General features: G+C 33.2%; 1 long non-coding RNA gene across 1 annotated transcript in view; it reads left to right on the top strand.

Moving 5' to 3' along the window:
- LOC148219896 (uncharacterized) overlaps positions 1-14,507 on the top strand; it is a 60,045-nt gene that overhangs the window by 26,282 nt on the left and 19,256 nt on the right. The gene's annotated exons all lie outside the window — the stretch shown is intronic.

Genomic DNA, 14,507 nt, shown 5'->3' with positions numbered 1-14,507 from the left:
GTGTCTAGGTGGTGTAGGAGATCACTGAATGTGTAGTCTTTGATTATGGGACTCCATTTCCTCCCTGTACCTGTCTTCCAGTTTAGGGGCCTTAGTACTCAAAACCCAGTTGGTCTTACTATTAAAAAGTGAGGCAAAGAAGACATTTTCTCAGTGTTTTCTTCATTCTTTTTCACTGTGTCCCCTCATGTCCAATAAATATGGATTCTATTTCTTCAAAGTTCCTCATAATGTAACAAAGGGGAAGGATTGGTTCTTTCTTGTTTTATACTCTCCCTTTTACCAGTGCAAGTGATAAATATTATTTAGCTTGTATTTGTAGTGACAGGAATAAAAAACATTCATTATTAAACTATTTATTTAAATAATCGGAAAAAGTTCAGGACTAATTTTCATATTCATTTATAGTTCTTTTTTTTTTAATGAAGTCAGTCCCTTCCCCTGTATGGGCTTGAAAACACTTTCACCTTCATGCCTACCTTTCTAGTGCATTCTGTTGGAAATCCTAGATTACCTGTGCTACTTGGTAAGGAGCATATCATATAGGGAACTGCCAACCCAAGTCATTGAAGAAACAGATAAGACTTCTATTTTGCAGCTTTGTAACACTTCTGGAAAGCTTTACTGAAGCACAACTCAAAGTGAATGCAAGAATCTCTCTGGATATAAGCAGGGTCTAACTCAATTACAGACAAAATAAGCCATGCATTGGATGTATCAGGTATGCAAACTGTAATCTGTGAAGGTTTGATTTAGTTTCTCTTTAGATGTATGGGTAGTATGGTAACAAATCTGGTTGAACTTATAAATCCTTAATGAGTGTAATGCATTTGCATATTGTTTGCATTTGTGTTTCAATAGTTCAGAATAAAAGTTCCATTATGAAAGAATCACACTGTATTTGATTATGAAGGATTATTAATTTATCTTAAAGCTCTCATCTGGTTACAGCAAATTTTGTTGGGTTTCAGAATGATTTTCACATTTATCCTCAAAAAGTATTCCCTAGTAAAATGTTCAGGAAGCTTTAGGGACAAGAGCAACTAACTTGTAAAGGCTCTGGTTTGAGAAATTCTGAGATGCAAGCAACTGCAATGCCTCCACTGATGATACATGAAACATTGTGATCCACCTGGTCATTTATTCTTTCAGCAAAATTGGAAACTTTGGTGGGAGTTATGCATTGAATGTGTTTAAGAGCCAAGAAATATTATTGTTCTATTGTGTTTGGGCTTCCAAACGTCTTTAAAATAACATTGATGTTATTATGACATTCAAACTTGAAAAACAAATAATAAAGAATACACCTAGAATTTCCTGGGGAAATATTCATAGTTTTTCAGGTGAAAAGGTATCACTCTCCAAGTGATTTCATTGATCAACAAGATGACATTCTCACTCAATTCATATTATCAAGGCTATTGATGACGATTTGGGGATACTTTTGATGGTTTCCAAGCTCAACTCTATTTCTTCAGGCATATTTTGAATCTTCTTTGAAGACAGAACAGGAGGATATGAGGAGAAAAATCTGTTCCTAGGTTGTCAGTCACACTACGCACATTGTCTTCATTCATTCAAGGTCAGAAATCAGTGTGACTCTTGGTAAGACAAAATGGTTTTATAAAGATTTGACTGTATAAAAGAATAAACTTTCTTTGTTCATATCTCTCTGCTGGTGATAATCATAATTAAAAATGCAATTCATCTATTCAGAATTATTTTGCTTATTGACTTTCTTGAAATACCTTTCAAAAATCTTATGAAAAATTAAAACCACAGTTAAATTTTAAAATGCGTTGGCCTTTGTTTACAATGTTTTATACTATATTGAGGTACTATGAAAGTGTTGTATTCATTCATACTGTGAACCAGAGCCTACACTTAGTATTTCTCTTTAAAGTTACTTATTAAAGACTGGAATCTGAGACAGCCACATTATTTTCAGCAGGCATTATTAGCTTTAGGTGATGCTACTGACTGATGATGATATAAAGACTTACCTCTGTTGGCAGCATATCCGTGATGTATACTAGGAAGACAGATTTATCTTATTCTTAAAACTTCACGAGGTGTGAAAGAAATACTCAAAAGTATCATTATACAAGGGCATTACATAATTTATAAGTTACAAAGTAGTGACAAGAAGAACCAGAAAAAAAAGGGACAAATTTCATTTTCTTGGTATAGAACTGCATCCAAGATTTTTCAGAAGATAGGTGAGGGTTTTTTTCCATGTACACTATCAATGAAATGCATATTGGAAATGCCAGGAAAGGAGGCAATAGATTTAATAGATTTGTTTCTGGTCCAATAACCCATGTAGGTGAAAGGAAAGGTCTTGCAGCTGACTTCACTACATTTTTACTGCACATGTTGCAATCTGATCAGATTACAGGTCCATCATATAAATAGTTGGAATTATAAATATTTTCAAAAGTATTCACTTGGTCAGCTCCATAGATGGTTTCCATAACCATTCCATGATATGTTACTAAGAAATACTGCAAAAAATAACAAATTTAGAAAATATTTAAAACATGATGGTGAATATTTCTTCTGAGATTAAATAACAGTAAACAATATAAAGATTGCCTAGTGAAGGAGTAAACTTTAAGAAAACTGCAAACATATGAAAACTTTCTAAGAAAAAAGTTTGGACAGCATTATTTAATGACTAGAAAACTGAACAGAGAAGCCTGTAATGAGTAAAAAAAGCAGTTCTACTGGATTTCAGGAATACAAATTAAACATTATGACTATGTTTTTTCAAATGAATAGGTAAGAAGCATTAATTAAACTGTTTAAAAATAAATTAGAAACACATGCAGACATGCTGTCTCTCCCTGGAGGGAGGTAGATGGAATAACAAGTGTCTGCCACCTTGAATTTGCCAACAAATCCATACAATAGGCAGAAATAAGCTTCACATTTTATTTCACTGCTCAGTGATTTAATGTTTTTTAATCCAATTCTTTGTCTGTTGCTGGACTTCTTCAATAACAAGGATGCTATCTGCCACAATACATGCTTTTTCCAGCTAAAATATATATAAAAAAAAGAGGTGTCAGATTAGCTTCAAAGATTAAGCAAGTAAGAAATATAATGACACCAAAGACTGAAATATATGGAAACACAATGAGTTAATAGAATGGCACCTTTCTGCATTCAAGCAGAGCTGTAAGAAGTGAAACACAATCTGTGCGCAGTTCCTGTGTGCATCATAATCAATATCTGTAATTTTTAAAAGTATACTTAAGTTTTTGGGGTCATCATTGATTGCTGATATTTTATCTGTTTTAGCAAAAATAAATAAAACCACAGTGTTCTGATGAGGTGCTTCCTCCTGGCTCTAGAAATAATTTTACTGTACTAAGTTGCTAGAAAATTTAGTAGGTGCAAGAATAATGTAACTCTAAGGCGTATTGATGCACACTTAAAGCACAAAGTTAGATTTGCTCTCATCTTTTTCTGTCAGTAGATTCGAAATTTAATCTATTTCTTATTCTGAGGTGATTATTGGTATCTTGAGGTATTATGATAAAGCAATGCATTTAATTTATTGAAAAGATAAGTAAAAACCCAAACCAAATGCATGCAATACTGCAGTGTAATAGCATCTTCTTTTAGGAGGCAGAAAATTTATATGAACAGAAGCTGAATTGAAGTCTTCATTTAAACAGAAGGGAAAAACACATACAATTATTTTCTGTTAGGGTGGAAGGTGAATTTACCATGACTTCAAGTCCCAAAGTATTTATGGGGACGAGTAGAAGGACACAGTTCAGACAATTTTTCTGAATATTTTGTTTGTTTCATTCGAGGAATTTAAATCAGGTATTTCCCACTGCAGCTGTGTGAATCTCACTAGTATTTATATTGACCTTTTAATTGTTATAAAATCATGTGTTTTGGTACAATTATCATTAACCTGCAAGCAATAACCTTTTACATGTTTAAAGTGGTTGCAGTTCTTGTTATTATAGGCCACTTTCAATGCTGTTCATTTAGTATGCTGTGTTTTTAACACAAATGTAATCCACTCTGCATTTTCCATTTAAAATGCATAAGGCAAAGTGCATCATAACAGGATGTAACTACGTATTAATCAAATTAGCACAACACTTCAAAGGCCCTGGCTTTTTACTAGGCTACTGTTAGACCACAATTCATGATGGAAAGCAACAGTGTAATGAAAGGCTTGGCAAGGGAGCTGTTTATTTTCTTTCCAGAAAGATATATTGTGGGTTAATTTCCATGATGGGAAAAAATGTGGAGGAAAAGTAACAGTAAGCATTAAGCTAAAGCACAATAAATGGAATTTAAAATACTACTGTGGGTTTGCTATTGACAAGCATAAATGTAGTGATTAGTTGATGACACAACAGAGCTCAAACGACCTATTGTTTAATTATTCAAACTTCATGATCCAAACAAAGAAAAGTCAGATTATTCAATATTCACATTGTGAAACTGGAACAGCTGGGAGGGTTCTTCCCTCATCATACATTTAACTTACTACGTAAATATAAGGCCCTTCAGCTAATTCTTTTTAACTACTGTTTCTAGAAAATTTCAAGTATAAACTACCCATTTTCAGTTTACGATCATTTTAAAATTTTGTTGTTTCAGAATATGAAGTGAGGCGTTGTTTCATAGTGACTCCCGCATTGAACAATCATCACTAAGGAAGCCCAGTCTAAAATACTTCCAGTGTACTGCAGCAAAGCATCAGGAATTCACAAATGTCTGCATTGACCTCTTTGCAATGCAATGGCTTGTTGTAAAATGTAAAAATGCTTTTCCTGCTTGAATCCATACTCTAACATCATTAGAGTTCCAGCTAAAATTAAAATGATTTATGCTAAATTTTGGAATTATTTAATTTTTTTTCATATGTATTTGTCCCATTAACCCTTTTCAATTTTCATTTATGTTTTTGGGATGCAGGGTAATTTGAAATTCAGTCGGAAAGCCATGAGTGAAACTCCCATTGACTTTAGCTGAAGCAGGTCTGAATTAATGTTTTATTCCAAGTCTTCCTTAACACAGCAATAACTTCCTTGTCTTATAAATCTGCCATCGACTCTTTTGTTACTCATTTGTTTATTAATGCAAAATTTTATGCATTCAAGCTATTAATGTTGTTTTCCAAATCAGTATGTAGTCATGACACCCACTACTGTTTTCTATTTATTCCCAGTAGATGAAGAAAATAGTACTCCATCCACTCGTTCATGTTTTGTAAAACATACAAGAAATCTTTATGGCCATATCTCTGTTTTTATTATTGAAGTGCATTAGTAATAACAAAGTATGTATGAGCACATTTTTGGAGATGCTGAAAATGACTGAAATTTATCCTATGGAAACCTGCTTTGACATACATGATTTGACATGCACACAGACTCTTGCTAGAGAAAAATCACAGAGGAAATGTTATTTTAAGTTATGATGGTAATGCTTCCAAAAGGAAGATTGAAGGTGACAGGATATATCTTTAGGAACCTTTCAATTATGAAAGAATGCAGTCAGTGCAAATTCAGAAACTGTCCAGAGATTAAAAATATTTAAAAAAAATCAACCTGCAAGAGCATATATGTTCCTTTTATGTGATACCTATACATGACAAATAATACCTGTATGAGAATTTTAGAAATATTAACATAAATTTTTATTAATTGTCCTTATATAGTGAATCTTAATGTTAGGTAACACAGATTTCAAATGATACTGGAATCATCTGTTTCTTAAAAGCCAATTTAAGTTATTTTTTGAAAAAGAAACTTAGTATTTAAAATATATCTTCTGCAATCTCTTAAATAAAAAGTAAAAACCTACTGAACTGTAACCCTAAATCAACTACATTAATAATCCTTAATGTCTGATGGTTTAATGTGATATTTTTAATGACTGTAATTTCTGGATATTTTGGTTAGTTTATTTCTCTTTCCTGCTTGGGAGAAGCTAGATTCCTGACAAAAATCCTATACATATTGACAGAGATGAATGCAGCCACATAAAAAGTAGCTGTTATTGACTGTAACAGGAGAACTGTGCGTGAAGCCACATGAAAATATTTCCTTTGACTACAAAAATTTCAACAATTCAAATCATTCCATGAGACTTCATTGTACCTGAAGACCTGCTGTCCAGTAATTTGATAAACACTTCTTGTGGTACTCACATTTATTTCTGACTCTGCGATGTATAAGAAATATATGCTGTAAAAGAAATATTTTAATCTGAAAATTTCCAGTTAACCTTTAGTTTAAGTTTAATCTTAACCTTACAGGTTACTTTTTTTGTGTCATGCCCACCACAATGGCTTCACAGAAACTGCCTATACATTGTCTAACGGTATTGTGTTTTCATTATGAATGGCCAGGATCAAATAATAGGATAAATTTTTATCTTAATCATGAAAAAGTCTCACAGAGATGGTTGGATAGAATTGTCCATTTAAAGAAAGAGAAATTTTAGATGGGAAGACCTATAATGTAATTTTACTCTCTTTGCATCATTCTCTGTTGGTATAATATTCCTATGTTCCCTCTAGATGAGATTTAGATGATTCAAATCACATCTCTAGAGAGTCTTTTTCATACCTGAAAGACCTTGAAATATGAGAATATCTTTGTTTTAATTAAATGTTTTTTCAGTTTTGTTCTTTCACTTCTAGGTTGAGTTTTAGAATAATGTCAAATTGATATTTCTTATCAAAATAGGAAGAGGATAATTTTTTTCTGTTGCAAACTGAATATTATTCAAACAGAGAAGATTTAGCTGCAATGACTTGCAGAACATCTTGATGTGCTCAGTATGACAATCCCACAGGAAAGAAAAAGCAATTCTGAATATCAGGCTTCTTCCTAAAAATTTGTGTATTAGAAGTCCAATGAAATTTCAGATAAATAAAGTGTTTATCAGAAAAAAAAACCGCAGTACTTTGAAATTTCTGCCATGAAGAAATCCAGCAATGGTTTCTGGAATGGGAACAGAGGAGTCATATTTCTGTGCCTTTCTCAAGGAGAAGCGGACTACCTAGTCACTGCTTCACAAAAAGTAAAATTCATTCTTAAGCTTAGACGAAGAGTACATATTCTATAATTTATCTATGAAATCAGGTTGCCTGAACTGGGTTTTTAGAGCATTGAAGTTCTTCCTACACTAACACCACAAGGACTGAGAACATCAAATCACCAAACTGATCTATATATGAGGGTGCAGAGCAATTTCAGCAATAATTGCTGTCCTGGTAGGGAAAGAATACTGTTTTTAAAGCTGTTTATCTCTTATATCACTATTTAGGCAGTATAGATCAGAAGACTGAAGATACAGCATCTCAGGGAGAATTATAGCACTTTAACAGAAGGTAGAAACATTTAAAAATCAATTTAAAAGGAAGGAAAGAACAGTGCTGGTAATGAACAGAGTGCTTTTTATAGGAAAGACCACCTGGTGATGAGAAAAATGGTATTGTGTTTTATTTATATAATTTCCCTTTGGAAATATGTCTAGAAGAATCCTTCCAAAACCAAGAAGTAGAACATGTGGTGAGATTCAGGCTTCCCTCCAAGAGAAGCTCTTATCCAGGAAAAGTCTTCTTTATATTCTTCAAATAAAATGAAATTTTAAAACTCATTAAATTCTTATTGAATCATGACAATTTTGTTGTCATATTTATTTTCATTTCCCTCTTGATTAATTTCATTCCTCCTCTCTGAAATGATATAGTCTTGAGTGAAATTCCTCTACCTTTATTTATATATAAAATGAAAACATCCCATGTTTCAAAGATATTTATTATTCATTTCATCATAGGATAAAAGCAAATAATCTCACCTCATCCCACAGAAAATTTTTAAGACACATAGATCTAACTTGCATTATGTGTTAGGTGCAAATATATTTTATTATTGCATTTAGTGTTCTGTTTAAAAAAAGCTCCAAAAATTAAATTATGAAATTAATAAAAGCAGAGCCTTCAGGACTTTTAAAAAATCATTACACAGGACATAGCACACATATGCAGGAAATTGTGTTATTTATTTTTACACTATGAACTACTCAAGTTCAAGATTAAATAAATAAACTAATTTAAAATAAAATCCCATGTGTCACTGAATTTTTATTACTCTAGGCTTGAAATCATCTCAGATGCCAGACAGCTATATTTCAACTATTCACACAATTTTCCGTATAGAAACAGTATTCCTGTCTAATTCTCCTTCAGTCTTAAGGTTTGTAGACCTTCATAAAATCCAGCCAAATCTAATAGTTATGTTTCTGAATAAACAAAAGAGTTGAAATCCAACTACTTTTTAAGTACATATTATTTGTAAGGATATCTTCTCAAGATATAATATGAGAAGGATAAAGTCAAGATTCATTTTTAAACATTAATGCACACTCCTGTGTCAGTATTTCAACACTTCAAACTTTATGAAATTTAATCTAAACCTATAACTTTATCAAATTCTCTTGTTAGCACATGGCATTTTTACTTCTTTAGTTAATTATTCATTATCTGAGGTTTTTTGCATGTGCTTGCATAAAAGTGTGCTAACATCTCGTCATCCTAAATATGTCAAAATGGGGCTTGTTTTATTAAATTTATAGATTATACAAGGGAATCATCTGTCTTTTATATGTGTCTTCCCATTTCTGTGTCTGGTATGAAAGTATAAAGAATATCCATTAAAACAGAGCATATAGTTATTTAGAATTTGGTCAATGCAGAGAAAATCCTCCTATTATAGCCAGTTTAACACTTTGAGGTTCACTGAGCAGCAAACGTTGTTATCGTCTGCTTTTTGATGGCTGAAAAGCGAATTTTGATTTACTTGGTCTGCATATGAGCTTTTAGTCTTAAAATGAAGGTCAGGTACTGAAGTCTTTGTTCAACAAAGCCAAAAGGATTTTTTTAAAAAATTAATTTGTTAATATTTTTCAGTAGAACAAAATAGCCATTCAGTGAAGAAATTTGTCCGTTTAAAGCCTTAGTAGGACTTTTGGCATCAAAGTTTACTATTTTCAAATGTTATCAAAATGTCTATTTTCAAAAATAGTTTACTATTTTCAAAATGGCTTTAAAACTATGGTAAATGATGCTAGGACATCCAATAATTACAGTGTTTTGCTTTTAGCCCTGGCTGAATCTAATGTTTATCTTTTGATATCTCTCTGTTGGTTTTTTTCTTCCAACCAACACATGTTGCCATCCATATGTAGAAGCCAGTTGCTGGCCCTGAAGATTTGCTAATGTGGATGCTGCTCTTTTCATTGCTCTCCCCTGGGTTGCCATGTGACAGGTACCTGAGATGGATCCAAACAACTTATGTTGTTTAGATCCATCTCATGCCTGGGAAGGAGCTTTGGAAAAGTTCCCTGTACCCTTTCCCTATTTTATTCACACTGTATAATGAGATGCTAGTTACTTCTTACTTGCTTTCAGTTCTGGTAGAGCAGGAGAGCATTGATAATATAACTAGAAGTCCTACTTGTGAAATTTCAAACCCAATACCCAGAGCAGAAGGCTTAAATAATGTCTGGTGCCCATCTAAAATGAAAAGAACCTCCTAAAATTTTAGATAATTTTGGTTATTGTGAATATATATGTACTGTAGTCAACCAGTTAATATCCTACTTAAAGTTTACTTAATATAAAAAAAACTCTAATTATATACAGCTGTGCACCACTAATATTTTTGTACAGAGCTTTTTGCATACAGGAAGATATAAAGTAAATGAACAAGACATGACCTAAGGCAATACATAACTGTTTCCTTAGTTCCAAAAATGCATTTATTGATTTTGTTTTCACATGGTCAGAATAATACAAACATTTGTCAGCTGCATCCTTTAGCAGTCAGCCCATGCAGAGCTATTAAAAGTTACCCTTATAGATCCCACCACAAATAAAATGCTGTTGCAGTGCATACCATCATGTCCCTTCTTCAGATGTACAAATAAATATAGTCTTCACAGAGTAGTGTTAGTAGTGTTAGAATACTTCTATTGCCACTGGTAGCAATAGGCATGATAATACTTTTGGGATGAATTATGTATTAATTGTTTTGTTGAAAAATGGAGATGAACTTTATTTATGGCTGGGTTTCTCTAAAAGGGTTACAAGGGTTGCTCTTCTATTGTGCACACCAGGTTTTCAAATCAATATTTATACATTTTCTGCAATGCTAATGCAACCCTATCCATTTGTTAAAATAAACAATAAAACCTGACCTATTTACAGTGCTCTATATATGTTATACCAGCTACTCTGTAAACATTGTTGTAGAGAATTAACACTATGGTTTCAGTGGTGTAATATATCGAATATGCAATCTGAAAATTTAAGATTTTTTTCTATGGTGCTTTCATGTATGTAGCTCTCTGAAGTGATGTGGAGGACTGTATGAGAATGGTTACAGGACTGCACAAGTTAATTCCTCTCTAGCAAAATTTGGAAACTGATTGGAAACTTGAAAACCCAGACTTAGATTCAAGGATCAAACCACTTTCTCTGCTAATGTCCAGAAAAAGTAGCCCTTTTGAATCCAAATTTATACCTCCTGAAGATATAATTCATGTCTGTGAGAATATATCTCCATTCTAAATTGCTAGATTTCTTAATACTCTTCCCATCACTCCTCAACTTTGACCCTGCAGAATCACTACCTACTGAAAGGATAGGGGGTTTTAGCCCACATGGCTCATTCATCTTTAAATCTTTTCTTCGATCTTCTTTCCTTTATAAAACCAGGAGTGCTGACAACTACACTGAGTGTTAGCTGAGTGAGTAGCCTTAATTTATCTTATTAGAATCTGAGCCCCAACCACCAACCTCATTTCACCTCAGACCCTTTCCCCACATTTATTAAAAATGACTTATGTTCCTCTCAGATAATTTGCATAGAAAAGATATGTCAAGTGCTTAACTGCGATGGATCCTGAATTCAACAAAACCATATCAAAATTTTCACTATCTCATAACATTAAAAATTAATTTTAAATATATAATGAGAAAAGTTCTTATATTTTAAATAAGAACTCTAAGTATCTATATTAAGAAATTTCATTTTGCACAATGTGAGACAATGTAGGTGTATAATATTGAGATTTGCTGATTCTTCTGTCATGTTTTGGTGCAAAAAAAGAGAAATTGCTGACCACAACTAAATCTAGAGCAGATTTTGAATATATTTTTAATATATTTGTAGTCATAGATCCAATGTTTGATAATTTTTTACCAGGGCCACTTAAAAATAGGTACATAACTGTTTCATAGGTCATGGATTTAGTATTTCCTTATCCTTAAAGGATGTTTAAATATGCAATTTAAAATAAAATAACTGTTTCATTTTGCACCAGAAGAACCTGTGCAGACCTATTCCTCTTTATTAAGGTCAATGGGAGTCTCACTTCACCATGTAGTGTTGGTTCATATTTTCCAGGGATTTTCTTCAAGGAAGGTAAAACTGGCAATTAAAACATGCTCATGAGAATCCCAAAGTAAGTATTTATGGTCAAAATTATAGGTAAAACTCAGTTTCATCCTACTATAGTTCCTGTAAGTTGTTCTAAGGTAGTTCTACTTTCTTCTACAGTGATCAGAGAAATGAAATATATATGGATATGCCTGAACAGTGTCAAAGTTGTATGGATAGCTTGCCCTTCAGATCCTTGAGTCTCCCGCTATCAAAAAGCACAAACAGATGTTTTCTGCTGATTATATCAGCTTAAGATAACTAAAACTAGGTGATGAATACAGCCCTAACTACTTGAATATTGAAACTACTCTGGAGCTTTAGGCTCTTACTATTCCAATAAAGGAATTATGTTTGCTGTCACTGATGGAACACTAACTAATAGTGCAAGAATGAACCAAAGATGACTTGTCAAACATACGGTATTTCCACTATAATAGTCCCAGTCTCTAAGTACAGACTTGACTGCTCTCATCTATAGAGCAGCTTTAGCTCTAAGGTGAACATGCAGAGCTCCCTGAAAGTCCAGAAGAGGCTGGCTGCTCCACCTGAGTGGCAAGAAGCAGATTCAGGTCTGCAATAGTGTCATCTTTTATGGGCTAAACTAGTAGCAGATTTATAAAGGCAGATAGGACTGATATTGAAGGAGCAATCTTGCTTACAGGCATTGAACATCTCAATTCTTTTGATAAAAATCACTCATAAGGGTTTGATGAAAAGTAGAGTTTTTATATGAACATAAGCATATTTTCCCTTGTAAATGAATGAAAAGATATTTGCTCTTTCTTCTTGAATATTAAATATATTACTTGAGGAGAAAATATAGGAGAAAATATCCTCACTATTCTCAGACACCTTTGCTGCAAACATTTTGAAAGTATGAAGCAAATAAGAAAAGCAAGTTTTAATAGTATCTTTAGTTTTCACTGCTCGTCAGTTTTACTTTTTTTTTCAAGATACCATTCAATCTTCTGGCTAGAGTTAAATTAAAAGATGCATTTAAGATTAATTGTTAGGAAAGCAAACTGCTTAACTTTTTCTGAACTGGTTGCTGATAAAAAGCCTTTCAATATCACTTAGTATGCACTCTAAACCCTCGATAGGCAGAAGATACAAGTGCTCCCTCACTATAGTGAGAAGAGGCTGGCTGTGCTCTGAAGTTGCTGTCCCACAGGCTACAGCTGACAAGATCCCTGTATTATCTGTTCTGCAAGTGGAGCACTCACACTTGTCATTGCAGGAGCTATCACTGTTACTTTATCCCATATCATATTTAAGGAGACTGCTTAAGCCATCCACTTCTTCCTCTAATTCAAACGTGACAGTAAACGTGGGAATTTGCATTCACAATTGACATAGCTGAAATACAGAAGGACAAATTGTTTGAAGTGTTCGCCAACAGAACCATTCTATAATTTGCTGGACAGTAATAACTTCATCAGAATTTGTAGCCTTATTTATAAAACATATACATTTATATACATTTGTCATTAGTCACATTTGGAACAGACCACCACGAAAAAAAGGAAAACCCACTGAAAAGTATGTACGTGGAAAGTGGAGGAAAAGAATCACAAGAGTACCCAGCAGTCGTTTTACACTTTCTGTGATGTGAATTCACTAGTAACAGAAAATGGAGTTATGCTGGTTAAGATACATTTAATAATACCATTCTCAGACAAGTTTCAAAAAACAACAAAATAAGAGTAAATTAATGGGTAGGGCTGTCTGTGTTATTCAGGACTTTCTATTACATTTATGGTCCTTGTTGGTCTTTTCCAACCGTTTGAATTAACACAGAAATACAGATGTGTCTAGGCAAATGAAACTATGTATAAAACAATCTCAAAAATGAAATGCTCTGTCTTTTACAGTTTCTCTAAAGGCATTTGTAAAGCACACATCTAAAATGCTATTTAGCCATCTGAAATATGTTTTTATCAATGAAATTACTCAAAAATTAGAAAACTGGCAAATAATTCTGTGTAAGCCTAGAGAGTTCAAAAATTCTGTTTCATTTGATAACTTCTATAAAAATGTTGAATAATAAAAATATAAAAATGTTCAGTTTCTGTCATTAATCTGTATTCCAACCTTTTTTGAGGATTGTTGCACTTATTTTCCTTGCATTTTCCTTCTACCTTCCTCCCTCTATTTCTGTGAAGTGTTTTTTGTTTCTTTAATATATTTTGTCATGTAAAAAATGGAAAACTTTTGTTTCTTTGCAAGCTAGAAGAGTCAAAATAATGTGAAACCAAAAGCAAAATAATAATAAAAAAGAACATTCAATTCCTCCAAAAAATAGAAAAGCCTCAAAGATTTATGATTGGGCTGAAAGTCTGGTTTTTAAAATACCTATTAATTTTTCTCTTCAGTCTGTGGACATGCTTTTTTTTTTTGCTATTATTACACTTTTTCGGTAAGAATTTTTATACCATGTCAACATTGATTGCTTAAAGTATTAAAAGAAATAATTTCTGTTGCCAATTATTTTCAATTTACAAATTGTGTCATATTGCTTACACACATGAATGTAAAACTGACACTGAAAACTGGAAATACGTTTGTGCAGATTAACTTGAAATTAACATTGACCATGTCTTGGAGCTCAAAACAGGCAGTTCTAAAAATTTATTCAGTTTTCCTCTGCAGATGTGAAGTGCAATGCACTCTGCCTTATGCACAAAGGAGAAAGTGCATAGAGCCAATCACAGGTGTGTTTTACAGTTGGGAAAACAAGTAGGAAACCAGTCCATGGACTCAATAAAATTGAGTATACATGCTGCCACTCTGCAAGACTCAGGCTGCTTGTGCTGTGCCACCTCTGCCCCGGGTACCCCAACAGATGTGGCCACAGCTGAGCCCATGGCAAACTCCCCAGTGCTGTTCAAGGGGTTTTAAGATGATGTTGCCTTTTGGCATTGCCTGTACAGCCATCTAAAATCCCACAGCTTTGGAAGGGGAGCACTTCATCCAGGATGGCTGGCTGTACCTATTCCCAACCTCCCTCTCCATCCT

The sequence above is a fragment of the Sturnus vulgaris genome, chromosome Z (assembly GCF_052056855.1).
Source record: "Sturnus vulgaris isolate bStuVul1 chromosome Z, bStuVul1.hap1, whole genome shotgun sequence".
NCBI lineage: Eukaryota > Metazoa > Chordata > Aves > Passeriformes > Sturnidae > Sturnus > Sturnus vulgaris.
Note: the sequence above shows the minus strand (reverse complement) of the source record. Positions and strands in the feature narration are given on the sequence as shown.